Source organism: Galeopterus variegatus, unplaced genomic scaffold, assembly GCF_000696425.1.
Source record: "Galeopterus variegatus unplaced genomic scaffold, G_variegatus-3.0.2 Scaffold678, whole genome shotgun sequence".
NCBI lineage: Eukaryota > Metazoa > Chordata > Mammalia > Dermoptera > Cynocephalidae > Galeopterus > Galeopterus variegatus.
Window position 1 is genome coordinate 28,869 of NW_007726789.1, and position 17,571 is coordinate 46,439.

The 17,571-nt window shown below is 40.8% G+C and overlaps 1 protein-coding gene across 1 annotated transcript in view; it reads left to right on the forward strand.

Annotated features, from left to right (window-relative positions):
* Positions 1–429: 429 nt before the first annotated feature.
* Positions 430–17,571, forward strand: part of KLHL32 (kelch-like family member 32) — a 209,766-nt gene continuing 192,624 nt past the window's right edge. The window contains exon 1 of the mRNA XM_008571310.1: positions 430–474. The gene's annotated coding sequence lies outside the window, so the exon portion shown is untranslated. The remainder of the gene's footprint in view (positions 475–17,571) is intronic.

The following is a 17,571-nucleotide window of genomic DNA, read 5'->3' on the forward strand; positions in this document are numbered from 1 at the left end:
TGGCGGGGCGTGGGAGGGAGGGGACAGGGCTTGCGCGCTGGCGCTCCAGCGGATGGGGGGGCGCTTGCGCGCGGGCTCCCTGGAGTCGGGAGGGGGCGGAGCGGCTTCGGCGTCTGAACCCGCCCCGGGGGCTACCAGGGTGCGTGTCCAGGCTGACGCGGTCGCCTGGGGCCGAGTGAGCCGGACGTGCCCCCTGCGGTGCTGGCTGGTGCTTTTCATTTACTTGGGAACACTGTTTCCCCGCGGGAGAGTCAGGGAGCGCGCACACACGCGCGCACACACACGCACACACACATGCACACACGCTAGCGCGCTCGTCCTTCACTACCGCATCCCCAAACCGGCAGAGCCAAGCTACTGCGGTTTCTCAACCTCAGCATCGTGGGGCGAAGCAGAGCCATTGTGCATCAGGGAGAGCCCGGTGCCTGTGCTGCCGCCTCGGGTCCCTAACCCAGCAGACCGCTCACCCATCGGGTAAGCCAGTCTCCCCCTTGTAGTCTGTTCGGGGTTGGTGCTTGCGGACCCCAGGGAGAGGGAGCGAGGCTGCTAGTGCGCCAGTGGGGGCGAGACCCGGAGTTGAAATTTCAGGGGCGTGCAGCCCGGCAGCCTCTACCAGCGTCGTCTAGCGGGAGCAGTTACTGTTCCGGTTACCTATGCTACCAACCCTGGAGTTGCACCCTCCTTGTCCCTCTTGTCCCCCTTGTCCCCCTGCCCCATATGCACTGTGCTCCTTGGTTGCCAAGGAGATTTGCTTAAACATCAGCCTTGGGACATCTGTTGAAGGAACTGGTTTCTTAAGTGATGCTGTTATTTATTTTGATTTTTAAGATAAAACATACATTGAGGACCTTGTGGTAATTTGGCATTCGTTAATCTGCATTCAGGCGACGGTTTCATTCAACTTCAAGAAAAGCCGTAATTGCACTATGTGGTATGCTTTAAAAACGTTTCGTCAGATGAATTTTTCAACGGATTGTGTCTTGAATAGTAAATTACTCCCATTTTAGTGATCTTGTAAAGAAAGCTGATTCCAATTTCAATTCCTTCTTCCTCTTTATTTCCAGTTCTAATTTACAGTTCACTTATTATCTTAACATTAAAAGCAGAAGATGATTTGATTGTGGTTCCTCACACAAGGATGGGCTTCTGTTGTAAATTGACCATAACAGGAATACATATTTGTGAATTCCTAACATAATAAGATAGCATTTATGCCATACATCTTTGCTAACATTTGTATATACACTGCATCATTAAAGTGTGGTTTTCTGAACCTCTGCCCCTTTCTTAGAAAATTGTTTTCTTTCAGATCTCGTTGATTTTTTTGAGATATAGCTATATTTGTATGTAGATAGAGATAGATGTAAAATGTGTGCCAACGCTTAGTACTCCAGAGTCTAAGCTTTTAGAGCGCATATCAAAGTGTAGTTTTTTTTGTTTGTTTGTTTTTTTCCTGATGGTCTGGTCCTTTACCAGGACACTAATGAGGCCCACGGAGGAGGTCAGTGCTCCTATTTCACAGGAGCTCCTAATACCTGGGCTGTCAGTTTTGTTTTGAGGCCTCAGGTGCCTAGGGGGTGAACTTACAGTACAGCACTTGAAGGCATCAGCAATCCAATAATTACACTTTGCACTAATTTCATACCTTCGTCACAAACAGAAATGACCTAGAAAAGATCCACTGGTATTCAACAATTCATTTTGTTTTCCTTCGATATTTTTTATCTTTTCTGCCTTTGGTTAAGTAAAGCAAGAGCATATATAAAATTTATTTTACTTAGGTATTAAACCATGTCATACAGAGTGTAATACTATGAGGAACAAGGAAGCCAAATTATAACAGGTAAAAGGGATTTATGCAACTCACAGAGCTCTGGGAGATGAATAAGGATGACAAACATTTTATATTATAGTTTACAAAAGACTTTTTGCACATTTTTTAAATTCTCATAACAAGCTTGTGAGGATTTAAATTGCCTTAAATTTAAAGCTAAGAGACCCAAGACTCAAACCTTGCTGAAGGTCCCAGAGCTAGTGCATGGGGAAGCCTTTTCTGGATCCAGGCTCTTTGCCTTTAAAAAAATGTTGCGTCTGCTTGTGTGTAGGGGTCTGACAGGTAAGATAATAGAGTGGAGCAGGCCTGGTGGGAGACACATGGGAAAGAGGAAATGTGGACTGTGGCTCCTGGAACTTGCAAACCACTATAAAGACGGCAACTCCTACTCTACTGTAGCTGATTGTTGCTGCCCAGGCTCTAAATCGTGCCAGTTTTTCAAGGAAAACAGAAGCTTCTAAGTTTTTTATGTGAAGTGTCCTTAATTATAAAAACTGTGAAGACCTCATTAAAAATGTATCTGGGTCATATGTGGCCTGTGGCCTTCTAGTTTGTAATTCATAACTACTGAGGTCTCAATCAATTCTAAGGTATTATTTTCTGATAAAATACTGATGTGAACAAATAAATCCATCATTATAAGAATGATCAGAAGTTTTCTGATTTTGATATTAATGTCTCAAAATATATAATAAAAAATGCTCTACATCGATTCTTTAATATACAGATCAGAGTTTGTTTTTGAGGTTTCCTAGGTCTCTCTCTTACACTCAGAAGAAATAAAAGCATGAAGTGCTTCAAAATAGGTAATTTTGAATCCAGTGGAATGAAAGCATTTATAGCTTAAGACTTATGTTCCTGGCTTAATTTTTTTCTTGGCATAGGGCTAAGAAATATTGAAAAAAATCAGTTGAGTACTTGTCATTACAGGAAGAGGTAGAATAAAAAGTTGGTCAGTAAAAGTAGCATCTTGAGCCTTTCAGTGAAAACTTCCTATCCTATTGAGGTATTAGGTAATTAGTTAAAACCTACTACCAAAAACTGTGAGATGTCAAAGGAACAAAAACATAAATGGGAATTTAAAGGGACATTAAATCCCAGCACCCTAGCATAGAAAATGCTGTAAATAATGGCATCTTGTAATGAAGCAAGTACCTTCGAGAAGCTGCCACTTTCTAGTGTTTCTTCTAAAGCTATAGAGGTGTCAGTGGACTTCACTGAAATGGGTGGTCAGAAAGGAGTGTTATTGAATTTACTTTTTTTTTTTCTTTTGTGGATCCAGAGGAGGTGTAGTTTAAGGGGGAAAAAGCCGAAAGATTTGAAGTGGCTTCTAATGGTTCTCTTATTCTAAAATCACCCTCTCGAAGGATGCTTTAATAGTAAATAAAGGAATTTTTAGTTTGTTTTCATTTCATGGAAATAGGTTATACCCTTAGTAAAGAGTTATGCAGGTGTTAGTTAATATTGTTACAACAAAATCTTGCTGAGTGCTGTGGAGATACCATCTTCGCCGTCAAGGATTCTGAGCAAATATAGTGCTCCTAGCACTGTCCACTTTTTGAGCCCCTTCTAGGTGCAATCTACTTTCCATATTGTCTTCACACCAGCCCTATACAGTGGGTGTCTTTTTTGTCTTTTTTCCGTGTCCGGCAACGGATCGCAACCCTCAGTGTCGCCCCTGTACCGGACCGGGGACCGGCGACGGGATCGCAAGCCTCGGCGTTGCTCCCGCGCCTCGCTCAGCCAGTGAGCGGGAACCGGTCTGTACATGGGATCCGAACCCTCGGACGGGAGCGCCTCTGCGCTTCCCAAGCGGCACACTATCCAGTGCGCCACCAGGCCGGCGCCCATCTTTCTTATTAAACAGGGCTTTTTGGTGGCAGTGGACATAGATTTGGAGTCTGTCTTGGTGTCAAGCAATGCCTTACCCCCCTTCTCTCTTTATACAACTGGTTCTCATTATTTCAGAATTTATTCCAATTTGCAAAGTGGACTCTCAGAGTATATCCCAGAACATCTTACTGTCCATCTTACTGAGAATTAGTACATGGAATTCATTTTGTTCACCTTTTTCCTAATCCTGGCACAGACCCTTCTTGCCAGGATCTTTACCTAAGAGGTGCTGAGCAGGAGGAAGTATCCAACTTTCTTTTGTTCTTGCCCTTTTTCGTATGCACATTGCAATGCATTAATGCATTTAATTTAACTTGATTTAGACATATGGCACCATAAATTTTGGTGAGATTTTTAAAAGAACTGTGTATTAAAAAAAACAGTTTTGTAGACTTGACTTGGAGTCGGATTAATTTCACATATGGCAAAAAGCATTGAAAGCTGTATATTTGTCTAAAATAGCTTTTTCCCTTGCAAGGTTGAAATCACCGAACTGATAAGATGATTTTTAAATAAAGAAAGAAAGTCTTTGGCAGTTTTTATGGACTCTTGACAACAGTCTTATACATGTTTATTTGAGGCATAATATATTCAACTTTTTATGCCAGATGAACCAGTTCCAGTGACTTAGAATCAGGGCTACCCCCCTTCCCCAGCCTGCCAGTACAACCGGTTTGGCATACAGGATATTGATAGAATGAATATTCCCACCCTGGCTGATTGCTTCAGTGGGAACACATTTGATGCTAATAGCACAGACAATAAGAGAACTGGAGGAGGTATTTTGCAATTCTTTATGACACAAGTTCAGGTACTTCATTTTAAATCATTACTTAGAAGCCTTATTATTTATGATTTTTAGTTCTACAATTGAAAATGCAAGGTAGCATAGCACAACCAGATGAACATGAGACTTGGAGCCTGGATTTGACTACTAAATCTGATATTCCGTGGCTCTGTGATTGTCCAGTTACATATCCTCCCTAGGTCTCATTTTCCCCATCTGTAAAATGGGAATTCTATTACCTATACTATAGGGCTATTCTAACATTAAATGAGCTGTGCATAAAAACAACTAGCACAATGCCTGATGCATAATAAAAACTCAGTTGTTTATTAATTCCTTCCCTTAGCCTCTCCTTTCCCCTCTACCTTTGCCTTCCTCAGAATGACGGCAGAATACATTTAAATTTCATGCACCATATAAGATGTGTTAGGCTGGTGTGCCAAACCTTCGAGAGCATCTATCCCCTTTGTGTTATGGAGCTTTGAGTGAAGCAACACACTGATGGGGTGGACTCTCCCGGGGAGAGGGATGCATGTCTTGGGGTTAATTGTGTCTTTCCTCACTGGCAAGCCACTTCTCTCTCTTTTCTGCAGCTCCTGGAGCTCCAGGCTGGCCACTGGGAAATGGAGGGAGAGTCACTTTCCTCCTTCCTAGGCAGCTGTCTGGGCTTTATTATGGGACCTCTGAAGAGAACAGATGGGGACCTCTGAAGGTGTGTCCCTGGAATTAATAGCAGTATCAAGTACTAGTGGGGACAGACTTTCTAACCTCCCTATAAGGTCAATTTCTAGCTGCCTACATTTTTCTAGACAACTAGGAGTCTCCCTTCATGCCGGATTATGTAAATTTTATGAAAAGGTCAAAAGCTCACCAGGCTCAATGAAAAAAAATTCCTTAAATTCTCTTTCAAGTCAGATAGCATTAAAACCTTCCCAGAAAGAATACTTTCTAGATAAAGCTGTTTTTCCCTTTTTTCTATGTACTACTACCTGCCCCCTTCCCTGCTTCTGTCCAGCAACTTCTTACCCTGGAAAGTAGCAGAGTAATTTTTCTGCACGTAAATATCATTTGGTCTCTGGCAACCTAGGTGTGCAGATGAAGTTAGTGATTTTTTCAAGGTCACCCCTCCTTCCCCCCGCTCATGTGCTTAGTTAAGGGTAACCCAGACAGCAGTGGAAACTGCTAGTAGCCCACTGCACTGGTGACTTTTGTAGCAGTGATAACAGAGAACATTTGCTGGAAGTTAGCCTGAGATGTAAATTTTAGGAACCCATAGACCAAGCTAAGTTCCATTTTCATTATACGAGGGATTACAAAGCACCTCCTTAAAGAAAAGACAACTTCTAAATGTGCTAAATGTGCTCTGCTTATACCTAATGTGTATGTATGCATCTATTATTTCAGTGTTTTTTTTTTTTAAATGTTGCAATTTCCTAATTCAGATGTGTTTTTAGAACTTGGGAAGTAAAGTTAGTTTAGAAGCATAAATAAGAAAGGCATAGGGAATTGCTAATGATAAATTTGTGATAATTTGTCAAATATAGAAAATCCTTTACCCATTTCTTTATGACTCCAGAAAAGAGTACAGTAAGAAAAAATATGTAGTATATATTAACTGTAGTGAGATGTGGATTCCAGGATGAAAACTATGGTAGCCAGGATGACATCAGTGCCAGGTCTTGTGTCTGCATCTCATTCACAGACCAGCAAAGTCACAAAATCATACTACTAAAAAAGAAAAAGCCTACTCCGAATGTGGAGATACTGGGTTTATTCTCAACCACTCCCAAAGTGACAGCGACAGTTATTATTTTGGAAATTCAGGTTCATAATTGAAGTTGATATCTGAATGGAAGAGATTTATTTTGATAGAATCTCTCTTTGACTTGTTTCCTTATCTACTTTGGCGTTCCCTGAAAGGAGACCTTTTTTTCAATGCTATACTTGTGATAGGCAATAGTATAGATATAATCAAATAATCTTCTGGCTGCAGAAGGATTCAATAGTCTTTCCCAGCCTGGTATCTTTGAGCTGATATGGCTGATTGTTTTGTTTTGTTTTGTTTTTTGAGAATTCAGAGCTTAAAGAAATATGGTATCTTTTTAAGAAATATGGAATATCTATGATAACACGAATTACCTACAATCTGATTTAATTTGGGCATAGTTTATCTTCTTTAGCTTTAGGTCAGAGCTATTTATCATTTCTTGGAGGTATTTAATATCACCTACAGATGGGGCTTCCTAATTGATCAAATGTCAGTTGAGTAACTCATGCACAGCCCTTAGGCCTTTCTACACAGCATTTAACTTGACTTTTTACTGAAATTCTGATTTCTGAATCTTAGTGTCATCTCTAGGGCTTTAGGATAAATTGCCCTTCCCTGACCTTGTAATCTTTCACGAAGTTGTCAATTTTTTAATACTGTGTTTCATGTTCTTGTATTAATGGTGCTCATTAGAAGTCTACAGTTAATTTGTTGTCATTACATTTTATGAATTGCTTTAACATAGAATATTAATATATTCGATATATATAACTGCCAAGGGGGTTGCAGATGTGGGTGGAATTCTTAGGGTAAGGGTTTTGTGAGCAGGGAATTGGAATAGGAAGAGTTAGTTACATGGTTTAACTATGTAGTAGCATCAGCCCTACATATCACCTTTAAAAATAAGGACATACTTTACCCCTGGACTAATGGGGCATGAAAGTTCCAGGCCCCTCTAAATATATGCCTTGATAACTGTATTTTTTTTTTTTTTGGATACTGTATTCTTGGAATTTTCTGCTTCCTTTGTTTTCTGAAAAACCATATCCTGTGATTGCTTCAGATTTTCTCTTTGACAAACGATCACAAATTTGTCATTAGCAGTTCCCTATTAGTGATTCTGTTGCCATCGATTCTTTGCTCATGTTCAAACTTGCAGTGCTTCAGTTAGCAGCTATTGGTATACTGCCCTTTTTCTGATGAAGGGACAGAGGCAAGGATGAAGGATCATCTTTTGCATATCAACATTAAGTGAGCCCTTTATAACTGCAACATGTCCCTCCGTGGCCATCTTCAAGGCTTCCTAAGGGCAGTGCCAGAGTTAATGATGCCTTTTCTTAAGGCAGCTCCCATCTATGGTTGCTTGAGTCACAGAGCAGTACTGAAAATCCCTCAGTGGTCATGTTTCTGTGGAGTAAAATGAGTCAAGGGCAGGTGGAGTCCAATTCCTGGAGCTTCCACTCTGCATGGAGCCTTGGAGTGACCTTGGCTTCAGAACTCTATGCCTGTCTACTTCTCTATAAACTGGGATAACATTAAGAATCATACTTTTCTCACACTGTTGTTCATGAGAGTGAAATTAGATCTATTTAAAAAGTGCTCTGTTTATATCAAATACTCTGTTATTGCTTTGATTGGCCATTCTAGGACCTTGCTTTAGAGAATTATATATTTACCACTCTTCTACAAACAAGGTTTGCAACTAGGCTTATTCTCAGAGTGACCTGGAATTGTTTTAAATATATATGTTTCTGGATCCTCTGTACTTACTGTGTTAGAATTATATAAGCCAACTGGAGAATGTTATTTCTACTGTGGATGAAATCTTATGAGTCATTGATTAACAGGTCAGTAGTGAACTGCTATAGAATAATATAGATATGGCAGGATTTGGGAAGCAGAAAGGCTACAATTTCAAATTGTAGTTTGCTCTTTATTTTTGGAAAAGTTCAAAATGTGCTTTTTGACTGTTAGGAATTTTGAGGATATATGCAATTGTTAACCACCAGTATACAGATAAGAAGAAAAAGAAACCTTGCCAGTAGACAGCTTTTGGAAAGTATAAATGAATTTCAGACATCTACAGAAATGATCAAGGTTGTGCATGGTGAGATGTTGCTTAACTGTAACTTTAAGAGAAGTCATTTTGTGGTGTGTGAATATGAAAGAATGGACAGGTTTATCCTTCCTTGGTAATTTAGTCATTATTGTGACTGTTGTGTTGGCTTTCCCGATATTGAGTTAGTTACAAACCAGTTTAACTCCTATTGCAGGTAAGTTTTTAATACTTACTAATGTTTTTGAGTCAAAGAAAAAGTTTTTGACCTGAAGAATGACCATTTCACAACTGGAATTGTTTTATTCAGTTACCTTTCCCCCCCCTAGAAAATCAGGTAAGATATTACATGTGGAACTTTGCCAAATTAGAGTTAGGTTGGACTCTTCTGAGTTTTATGTCAAGGATGCAGAGAGAGAAAGAGAGAGAGAAAGAGAGGGAGAGAGAGAGAGAGAGAGAATACTAAGTGTTAAAGTGCATTAACCATCAGTTGGTTTTGAGGCTGCAACCTCATTAGGTGGTTAGCATTTGGCCATTCTACCAAAATCATTTTTTTGGCCATCTGTGCCAAATTATAGGAAGTAATAGCCTTGGTCACAGCTGCTGAGTCTAATGTGTATTTCTAATTCATATGTTAATGCTAATGACTACACAGAAAAGTCCGGTGGCCAAATGTGCAGCAGAATAAGAGACAACCAAACACATATATATAAATTTAGAAGTGACAGAAGGAACAATCTGCATTTCACATCACAAAATGACAGTAGGTATTATTTAAATCTCTAGACAAGAATATGACCGTTTCTACTGTCATCTATTCACAGTAGCTTTCTCCTAAGGACAAATAAATCTCAAGAGAGACCTTGAATTTTGGTTTAGCTTGGTCCAGCAGCAGGACCTTTCCAGGCAGGTTAAGTCTAAAGTCATTAAAAATATGATTAAGAAGTTATAAGACAATACTATATCCAGCAATCCTATAATAAGGGATAAATAAGGCTAAGAATCAAGTTTTTTGTTTTGTTTTGCTTTTGGGGGGCTGGCTAGTACAGGATCAAACCCTGGACCTTGGTGTTATCAGCACCCACTGTAATCAACTGAGCTAACCAGCCAGCCAGAATCAAGATTTTAAATAGACATTTCTACATTTTGCATGGCCATTCATTTCTCTAAAATACTCAAACCAATAAATTTATTGGAAGGAAACCTACCCTGTATTGAAGGTGGCCTTAAAAAGAAAAAGTCACCAAAATTATGTGAAGTGATTTTGGCACATAAAATATAACTTAGTGGCAACTTTCCATAAACATACTTTAAAAATTTTTTTCCTCCACCTGCCTCCTTCAGACCCCCCCAGCCCCGTCGGTAGTTGCTGGGTTCCCAGACCTTGGGGTAATCCTTGTCTTTCGCTCACAGTTCACATCCAAGCAGTTGAGAAATTCTGTTGGCTCTGCCCTCAGAGTACACTCAAAAGCTGACTGTTTCTCACCTCTTCCCACGACTGCTCTTGCCTCAGTCAGCATCACCCCTTGCTTAAATTACTGCCAGATTCCCAGCTGGCCTCCTTTGCCTCCCATAGACTTCTTAATACAGCAGCCAGAGTGAGTCTTTTAAAATCTGGGTTAGGTTATGTTATTTCTTTGCCCCAAGCTGCAAGAGCTTTCATCCCAAGAACCAGTACCCTCTATACCATCTGTCCCCGTCTTATCTCCTGTCCCCACCTTCTACTCTTCCTTCATCCACTCCTGCCTTGGTCCTGCTGCCTTAGAAGCTGGGCATCACGGTTTGTAGCTGCCTCCGCCTGGAGTGCTGCTCCTTCTGGCTGCCCCGGGCTCGCTGCCTCCTGCCTTCTGTCTTTGCTCAGATGTCACCTTCTCAATGAAGCCCACTGTGCTTGTCCTGCAACCTACCCGCCACCCCCACCCCTTCACTCTCAATTCACCTTGCTGTGTATGATTTTTTCCCATAGCTCTTATCACTTTTTAAAAACAGCTTTACTGAGGGAAGAGTTATATACCATTAAAGTTCACCCATTGTAAGTGTAAGTTCAATCATTTTCAGTAAATATGTAGAGTTGTGCAGGCATCACCACAATCCAGGGTTAGAACATTTCTGACTCCCTCAGAAGTTCCCTTGTGCCCATCTGCAGTTTCTCCCCACTCCCACCCCATCCTGCCTAAGCTCTGATCAGCTCCAGCACCTATAAATTTGCTTTTTCTAGACATTTGAATATTGGTCTTATTGACTTTGTACCTCCAGTGCTTACTTAGCTCAGTGCTCAGTGAATGTGGGTTGAAGGGATGTAGGAGCTGCGTATTTATGTAAAATTCAAATATTACCATGTTTACTGTGTTTTTGACCTTATTTACAGATAACTAGGGCGTCAGGAGGTGTGGTGGTGGGGCAGAAAGAGGAAAGAGATGTAGAGGTGCAGACGCTTCCCTTGCTCCTGTCTGTCAGGTGGCGTCCTTGGGTCCTCTGGATGAGTCTCTCCACTGCCCTGGCCGTCTCAGGGAGGGGAGCTGACTACTCACACCGTATCTATGTCTGAGTGATCCTGTGGTTTCTTCACTCAACTCTGCATGAGAACATGGTCTGTGTTGACTCCTGCCTCGCTATCCAGTCATCAGGGCCTCTCAGCGTCTCAGTCCCATCCCTTCCCCATCCCTTCCCTGTGCAGAGCCTCCTCTGCCCTTCCGTTCTCGTGGCTGCCCTTCCACTCAGGTCCTCAGCACGTCAGCTGTTTCACTGCTCTTACTGTGCCCCTTTCTTTTTCCTTTCATCCCTTCCTATGGACTGCTGTCAGTAATACATTTAGAAACTTGGCTTTCATCATCTCACTCTCCTTTCTAGAAAATTCTGTGACTTTCTAAGGTCCATGGCTTAATTAGTCTCAAAACACATTTCCCCACCTGACTTCTAATTCGTCCCTGCATGAATTCATCTTCCTTTCTCAGGCTCTGTACACAAACATGCTTTCAGGGAATACTGATTTCTAGGCAACTTGTGGTGTTGTGTATGTCTGATTCTCAAAGCTCTGTGTCAAGTACAGTTGGCCTAAATATCTACAGGTTCTGCATCTGTGGGTTCAACCAACCTTGGATCAAAAATATTCTAAAATAAATAAAATAAATAATAACAATACAACGATGAAAATAATACAGGTAAAAAGTAATACAATATAACAGCTATTTACATAGCATTTACATTGTGTTAAGTATTATGAGTAATCTAGAAATGATTTAAAGTATACAGAAGGAAGTATGTAGGTTATATGCAAATACTATTTCATTTTCTATAAGAGACTTGAGCATCCACAGAGTCTGGTATTCAAGGGGGTCCTGGAACCAGTCTGTCATGGATATACCGAAGGAGGACTAATTAGTAATTTGTTTAAAATCTAGGAGTTGACTATTTAAAGGAATCCAGTAATTTATCTGAATATGTTTTCCCAAGTTGAGTATTCCAAAACATCATAGTTCCAAATTTGCTTTATATTTACCAAGGATTTCTCTGGCCACCAGTGTAGTGAAGGAAAGTTATAGGTTAATTGCGTAGTGGAAACAAAACCAAACATGTCTGGCTAAGGCCTACCAGTATCAGGACCAGACCTCAGCTCCATTCTGCCCATTATTGTTTCCTGCCAAGGCTCTCAGTGTTGGTACTGGAGCAGGGCTGGGCCTCACGGTGGAAGCCTTCTATTCTTTGGTATGGGCACCACATCCAGCCTTCTATGTGCTTCTGTTACTGCTTCTAGCTGCTCTTCCCCTCCTTGATGGCCTCCTTGATATTAAGGCTGCCTTTGGTCTACACTCTTCACCAGCCACTTATTCCTGACAGCCAGTGGGCTTTGGCTGCTTGTAGCTTCCTTCCCTCTGGCAGCAGCAGTGGTGGTGGCGGCAGCGGCGGCAGCAGGATGTGTTAGTGGAATGCCTTTGGAGACAGCCCTAAGGTTGGATCCTGGTTGTTTCATAAACTAGTTGTTTGGTCTTGGAAAAATTATCATTTCTTTGAACTGTCCTCCTTGGTACTTTGGGGCCAGTTAAACCTACTCTGCAATATAATCATGTGGATCAAGTATGATAATATACGTAAGTTTCATTGTCCGGTGTCTGGCACAAAGTCGGTACCCAGTAAGATTTTACTATCTACTGTTACGGTTATTTCCAAGTGAGGCAGGAGGGCCCAGGAAGCTAATGATTGCTCTTCTTTCACTCGGGGAGAGCAGGCCCTTCTTCCTCTTATCGATGCTCTGTGGGTGTGGGGGTAATGAAAATGTAGGCAGCCTTTCTTGACCACCATGTACATTTTCCAGGACTCAGTCTCTAATGCTAATGAACAGCTAAGACTCATGGGCCATACCTGGTCAGCTTGTGAGACTACGCCTCCCCACATGCTCTCATTTCAGGATGAAAGTTAGAAAAGTATTCTGTGTTGTTGCTTCTTAAATATGCTGCCACTGGTGTGTTTCTGCTTATAAAAGCATTGCCAATTTTCTCATTAATATTATTCTATTCTGTCAAGAATGCTCATTTGGCACATAGCTACTGGGCATCTGTTAAGTGTCAGGCACTGTGCCAGGTGCTGATGATTCAATGGTGAGGAAAACAATCAGGTCCTTGTCATCTCAGAGCTGGCACTGTAGGGGAGGAGATGGGTACTCACCAAATGATCTCACAAGTAAGAGTAAAATTATAGTGGAAATAAATGCTGAGAAGGAGAGGTTCATGGCATTATGAAAAGTGTAAATGGTGGGGGGTTAAGGAAGTCTTCCCTGAGGAGGTGGGGTTTGGGATATGAAAGACATGAGAAGTTAATGAGGTGAAGGAGAGAGGGTAGAGAGTGCAGGTCTTTATCCTAAGAACGGTGGGAAGCCACTGAGGAAGGTTTGTAATCAGAGAGGGACAGGACCTGGAAGGGTAATGGTGGCTTCTGGCTGGAGGACAGCACATCAGTAAAATAAGGTGCCAGAGTCCATTGCTGTAGTCCAAATCAGAGATGCTGGGAGTAGCTTAGCCTAGGGAAGTGGGGATAGAGAAGAGAAGGTGATTATTTAGGGACTATTTAGGATGCAAATTTTTTAGGCTTTGCTGATGGATTGAACGTTGAGGGTGAAGGAGAGAGAAACCTGATGACTCCTACATCTGTGTTGTTGGAGATGCCATTCCGTAAACTACATGGGTGCAGGTGCCATTCTGTAAACTACATGGGTAGAGGTACCATTAGATACAACTGCATAGTTGGAGGTGCCATTTCATAAACTACATGGGTGGAGGTGCCATTCCATAAAACTGTGTGGGTGGAGGTACCATTCCATACAGCTGCATGGCTGGTGGTACCATTTACATGGGTGGTAGATTAATCCATACAACTGCATGCATGGTCATGGCAATATTAAATTTGAGCTGTCTTTAAGATGTTCAAATGAAGACATCAAATAGGAGGTTACTGTGTATTTGGAGCTCATAGACTCTGGGCCTGCAGTACAGTTTTTGATTGGGATTGAAATTGCTTAAAGACAGAGTAGACAATTAAATTGAATCTTGAGGAACTACAGCACTTAATGATTAGGTAGAGTGGGATGAGCAAAAAGGAGCAAGAAAAGGTGGAGCTGGAGAGGAAGGTGAAAAACCAGGTGAGAATGGAATCAGAAGCCAAGGCCGTTGCATGATTCAAAGAGACAGCATTTAGTGATATGGGATGCCACCAATAAGTTAAGAACTGAAGATGACAATTGGATTTAATGACAGTCTACATAAGGCATCATGGGTGACTTGGAGAGCAGAGGCAGCCTTCAGCCCAGTCCTCCTCACCATGCCACTGCATAAATCCTGGCACCGTGCTATAACCCTGCTTGAGCAACTACGAGAAGGCAGAGCTTCCCAACTGGTAGAACAGAAATTAAGGTGAGTTATAGAAAACAGGACAATGAGCTGTTTTAAAATTTGTACCTGGTCTCTAAATACAATATACTCACTCATTTAGCAGACTTTATTGGATACCCTATTGTGGGAGCTAGGTGAGAGGTGTTCCACGCCCTGAATACACTCACAGAACAGCAGAGAGGAAAGATGTAACAATAATATGTCCATAACTGTCATCTAGGCATAATGAAAGCATCACCACTACAGGCACAAACTGTTGAAATTTGGAGAAGAAATGCTTAAATAGGTATTGTGGAATGCACTATCAAAAATCAAAACATGAAATGTACAAGCAAAAATTGAGCATACTTCGGGGTAAGAAGCCTCCTGGAAATGTGAGATAATTAACACCTTAAGATTTACTTGAGAGTGCCACTGATAGCTCATTAGTCTTCCTTAGGTGTCATTTCTTCCTTTGTACTTTTGAAAACAAATTTTCAAGTCTTTTTCGAGGGTGTGCTTACAAGGTTGAAATTTCAAAAAAATAAATTTCTTTGAAAATGCCTTTAAAGGTATGGCTTTTATGATTCACATGTTCCAAAAACAAACTAAATTTAACTGAAGGATCTGAAAAGTTAGCACTGCTTTGTGTAGAAATAAAGATAGTGAGAAAGGTGTATTTTGTTCTTTCAACCTGGGTTAACACTAGTTTTTAAAATATTAACTTTGAGAAATATTCTTACCAAACAATTAGTCTTCTCTTTATTTAGGAAGTGGTGAAATGTGGATTTCAATATTTGATTTAAGAAATATCATGATTCTTACTTGTAGTTTTTTGAAATACTGTTGATATTTTGAATACTGTTGGTATTCCCATTAAGAATTAGCCATACTTAATCTGACTTAATTCTTTAAATAAGTTTCCTGAGTGATTTAGATTCATTTTAGTCAAATGAAATGATTGCTCTGAGAAGCACTGATTTTATTAAGCAGAAGAGGTTTGAAATGAGCTGATCATTGTAAAACAATTCAGGTGGAGACTGGATGTTATAGCCAACTTTGTGTAACCCATGAAAGTCCCTTTTACAACACCTCCTGGAAAAGTGAGCCTGAGAAAGACCTTCTCAGGCTTTCCCTCTGGAGCCTATGCTGGGTTTCCTGCTGCACAGGGAAAGGTGTCATCTGGGAAGGTGTCATATAGCTTATCCTTTTTTTCTAATTTGCCCTATACTAATCTGCCTCACCGAAACAATAAGACCCCGAGAACAATTTGCAACACTTTCTTCTACTGAATTCTTAATTTTTCCGAGTTGTTGTGTAGGTGGGAGGAGGTTGGGGGTGGTTGTCACATACCTCGTGAGAATCTAAGAAGTGGTCAAAGTCCTCATTCCTGTGCAAGATGCATGTATGTATATGGGTTCCGAAAAAAAGTGGCATATGTATGTATAATAACATATGTAAAGTCTGTTCATGGGTCCCAGGTTAGAACTTTCTGCTCTGAACTGTTCTCGGCACCATGATCTGAAGGAGCTTCCTGAACCAGTTGCAGGTGGTGGTGACTCCACAGTCACTGTAAGCTCAGGCTCTGCTGTCTTTTGCAGCCCAAGGTCAGCTGGCCCCACTGATCCTGGTCAAACCTGATCTGGCACTATCCCTGCACTGCTGTTGGCCTCCTCACTGTCCTTTCCAGCGCTCCTGCTGCCTCACACAGGCCTGATCCCCCAGCACGCTGCTTCACCTCCCTCTCAGTCCAAAGTCGGCACATCAGGGTTTCACTTGACATCCCTTTCTTCTATGAAACCATTCCTGATCAGCCCTACCATACAATCTTTTCCCTTATTTTAAGCTCCTCATCTACTCTGCCACCTAGCTACATAGAGTTGCCTTTTGTTGTTCTCTTGTTTTCTGGTCCTCTCGTGTGTTTCCTTAGTTTGAAAGTATATTAGTGTTAGAAGCTATGTCCTAAAGCGTTAGAGGTGGAAAGACATTAATGGATGCATTCTTTTTATAATTACCCAAAAGAAGGTTGTTGAAGGTATGATATATTTAGCCAGCTTCTTCAGATCTAGATTCAAAAGCCATGCTCATGTTCAGAAAATAATTTATTTCGTACAAAACTCTCAGGACATTAATTCTTTCTCAAACTGTGGTCTCATTTTTCAGCACGAGGCTCTGACTTTAGGAGCTCACTGAAAGCTAGTGTACCACCAGCCGTAATTTGACCCCCGGCTGTATTCTTTCTCTGTCAGCTCCTGTCCTCTAGGCTGTTGCTCATGTTTATATCAAAGATGGAAGCAGCTGGAATCGGATGCCTGTGATTATTAAGACAGTAATTACTGATCATGCCGACACCAGCAATATTAACTAGTGCTTAAATAATTGAAAATGTTACCTATGAGGCATGGATGGATTCAAGGTATCAGAGTAAAAGGCATTATCTAGAATATCCTGGGTAATAATAAAATTATTTTGTTCTTGTTTTATTCAGGTATTCTGGCTAAAATTCTGTATAGGGATGATGAACTTCCTCAAGTTTAAATAGTTTTCTTTTTTAACTTCTTTATAAAATAAAACTATGTAATAGGATCTTGAGGAATGCTGGTTGGGGGGAATGAATTAGTTTTCTTAGATTTTTCAAGTTATTAAGAGAACTTAATAATTTAATATTCTACTCCTGTGGCCCCATCTGCCACAGCAGTAGAATGGGTTTGATGATGCTACATACTTATATTGTACCTCATAGCTTAGGAAGTGTTTGCAAACTCACGATTTCATTCAGTCTTGATGAGAGAATTGTGGGGGAGGTAGTTTAACCCCTACCTTAGTGGAGAAATAAATGTTAGCTCTGAAAGGCTAAATGATTTGCCAACTTACATGGGTAATAAATTCTGAGGTTGGGTTAGAACAAAAGATTTGTCCATGATTTCACAACACTATCCAAACCTGTAAAGTGGCAGAAAACTCTATAATGTACCCATGCTGTATTTGGGAAAATATAAGAAATACTATCTTCCTTGGTGGAATCTTCTGGAAGAGTAGACAGTTGCAGAAAGGAACTTGTTTTCACTGGAAGAATGAAGAATGGAGAATTAAGAATGAATCCCTTAAATTTATAACTCAAAGAATATAACACTTCTTTGAGAACACTTTGTTATAGATAATTAAAGTGTATGACTTCTGCCCTACATCAGATCATTCCAGTATTTCTGTGTTGAATTTGTAGATCTCTCATCATGAACTATTCTATTTTTATTTTAATTGGGGAGGCATTTTCTTGAGAGATTGGATGCAGCTTCCCTGACTTCATTTTTATGTATGTATGTATGTATGTATGTATGTATGTATGTATGTATGTATGTATGTATGTATGTA